This window comes from Oncorhynchus kisutch, linkage group LG3 (assembly GCF_002021735.2).
Source record: "Oncorhynchus kisutch isolate 150728-3 linkage group LG3, Okis_V2, whole genome shotgun sequence".
Taxonomy (NCBI): domain Eukaryota; kingdom Metazoa; phylum Chordata; class Actinopteri; order Salmoniformes; family Salmonidae; genus Oncorhynchus; species Oncorhynchus kisutch.
The window spans coordinates 70,228,489-70,231,804 of NC_034176.2; positions in this window are offsets into that span (position 1 = coordinate 70,228,489).

The window sequence follows — 3,316 nt, forward strand, 5'->3', positions numbered from 1 at the left end:
CCCACACCTGACCTCAACCCAATTGAGATGGTTTGGGTTGAGTTGGACCGCAGAGTGAAAGAAAAGCAGCCAACAAGTGCTCAGCATATGTGGGAACTCCTTCAAGACTGTTGGAAAAGCATTCCACATTCCTCATGCCTTGATGTCTGCACTATTATTCTACAATGTAGAAAATAGTAAAAATAAAGAAAAGCCCTTGAATGAGTAGGTGTGTCCAAACCTTTGACTGGTACTGTATATATAACCTACTTATACATAGTATACATATAAATAGTATACTCATATACAGTTAGTGGCCAGTTTTTTTAGGTACACCCATCTAGTACCGGGTCGGACCCCCGTTTGCCTCCAGAACAGCCTGAATTATTTGGGGCCTGGAAACATTGCTCAATTGGTATCAAGGGACCTAACGTGTGCAGGAAAATATTCCCCACACCATTACACCACAACCACCAGCCTGTACTGTTGGTACGTATACATAGTATACTTATGTGGAAAAAGTACTTATGTGGAGAGAAGTATGTTTATTGTGCAGTACAGACACTGCCCTCTTGTGGCCTCTTGTGAGTTGAAACAAAAGCTATTACGGGTCATTTTAATTGTGCCCATTCAATCACGTGTTAAAACAGCTTTCAAGACCATATGAGTTTATTAGCTTACAGACAGCATCCATAACCTTACCAACATTAGGATACTCCAGATCAGTAATCAGATCTTAGACTGGTCTCATCTATTGTCTAGGAAAGGGTTCCCCAACTGAAAGCCTGCAAGCCAAATTTGGCCCACTGTTGGTTTTATTTGGCCCACCAAATTTTCAGAGCTACAACAACAACAATTTTATTTTTATTTTTGGACATAAAAGACTGTAAAAACACCAGAAAATCATCTCCAAGTGATTTCAATTTGTGGAGTTCTGTTCCCAAGTATTCCCATGCATAACAGAGAGACACTTGATTGTATACAAACAAATGTAGCTGAGGTTTGAAAATATTATGTTTTAGTAAAATATTATATATGTTTGAGCTTCTTGCGGGAAATTTGCAGTCTGCAAATTATGTTCAGGCCCCCCAACCAACCACTCAACAACAAAAAAATCGCCATGCAGTTTAATCTAGTTGATGATCCCTGGTCAGCCTTTGAAATGACTACTGATTGATGCAGAAGTCATTATCATATCCCCAGGACCATTAAGGATGCAACTATGACCCACAAACACACAACTTGAAGAGTGTCGCATATAGTATGCCCAGCTATCCTCTTCATTTTTGGCTACAGATCACATTTCAGGCGTTGTTTAGATTGGAATACCTTGATGTCGTCCCTCCATAATCTCATACATACACCCCTATTTTTCAGTAGTTTTTTGGGCTCCAAAGAACTTGATTAAATCCTGCCATTTTTTGTTTTACTAAAAGAGGCCCATTAATCATTGTGAAGTTGTGTAAATCCCCTGAAATGCCTTTGCCTCTGTGATTCATTGGGGAAGTTTAATTGTGGATGACTCATTTGGATGGAGGGAATCTTTGACAAATAGACCACAAACGTTTATGCTAATTTTTCAAAACCCAACAGATTTTCACTCCATCCTTTCATTAGTGGAAGTGAAATGTTCCTTAGTCTTTTTATGTCCCTGTGTGAACCATTCACTTGTGTAAATTGGTCTGGTATAACATTTAGTCAGAGGACAGATATATATATTTTATTTAACTAGGCAAGTCAGTTACAATGACGGCCTGGCAAAAGGCCTCCTGCTGGGGGGACGGGGGGTTGGGATTAAAAATACATTCAATTAAAATATATGACAAAACACACATCACAACAAGAGAGACAACACAACACTATATAAATAGAGACCTAAGACAAAAACACAGCATGGCAGCAACACATGACAACACAGTGGGGTAGCAACACAACATGGTAGCAACACAACATGGCAGCAGCGCAAAACAGGGTACAAACATTATTAGGCACAGACAACAGCACAAAGGGCAAGAAGGTAGAGACAACAATACATCACACAAAGCAGCCACAACTGTCAGTAAGAGTGTTCATGATTGAGTCTTTGAATGAAGCGATCTAGTTAAAACTGTCCAGTTTGAGTGATTATATACAGACAAATGTAACCGAGGTTTGAAATTATTATGTTTTAGTCAAATATTATATCTGTTTGAGCTTCTTGCGGGAAATTTGCAGTCTGCAAATTATGTTCAGGCCCCCCAACCAACCACTCAAAAAAAAAAAATCATCCTGCAGTTTAATCTAGTTGATGATCCCTGGTCAGCCTTTGAAATGACTACTGATTGATGGAGCAGTCATTATCATATCCCCAGGACCATTAAGGACGCCGCAACTATGACCCACAAACAGACAACTTGAAGAGTGTTGCATATAGTATGCCCAGCTATCCTCTTCATACATGATTCATGAAAAGTACAGTAAAAAATGTCAGAAAATATTCATCCATTAAAATGAAGATATAATACAGCGCTGACACCCAGTGGACACAAAACAGCAATACACAGACAGGATAAAGCACCATCTGGAAGATTCACTGCTGTTCAACTGTTATTTCAATATAACCAAATAGTAATTTATAAATGACTATGAGCTAGTGTGACTGCCTAACTCTATCCCCAAATCTAAGCTTGAATTACTACATTACTTATGATCTTTGTTGTCATTGTGTCTTTGTAACATACTGTATTTTAAAGTAGCCTAGGCCTATTGTATGCTGGAATACTGCTATGCAAGATCTGTGCTCTATATCCTATATAAATTTGGTGGTGATTTCTAGAGATGTGGTGTGACTGTGAGGTATAGCTTCCCAAAAAATCACACTTGATGAATTGCCATATTCTGGAAGTATTCCAACTTGGCTTTTAAAATGTAAAGACTCGATTTGGGTCTTTGAATGAGACATGAAAAATGCATGCACTACAAATGCTCAGTAATTGAGCTAACCTGTCCTGTCAGGATGTCAATAACAATATCACTCCATATGATACAGCAGCCTGTATGTAGCTTCTCTATAGGCCAAAGTGAATGGCTACAGCCTAAACTAGTTAGCCTACAAACATGCAAAACTGAGTACAACACAGACCCCAACAGTTTGATGCCATGCTACCTGGAGCACCAGTCACAGATAAACCTATGGAAGAAACAAGTCGACTCTATGCACACTCAGGGTCTTGTAGTAGGCCTAACAATAATTGTATAATAGCGGCCCTAAACCCACCCACTGGCCCAATAGACATAGCCCCCTAAACTGCCATGCCCCTTTTTCTCTGTAGGCGGCACCGTTGTACAACAATATTGT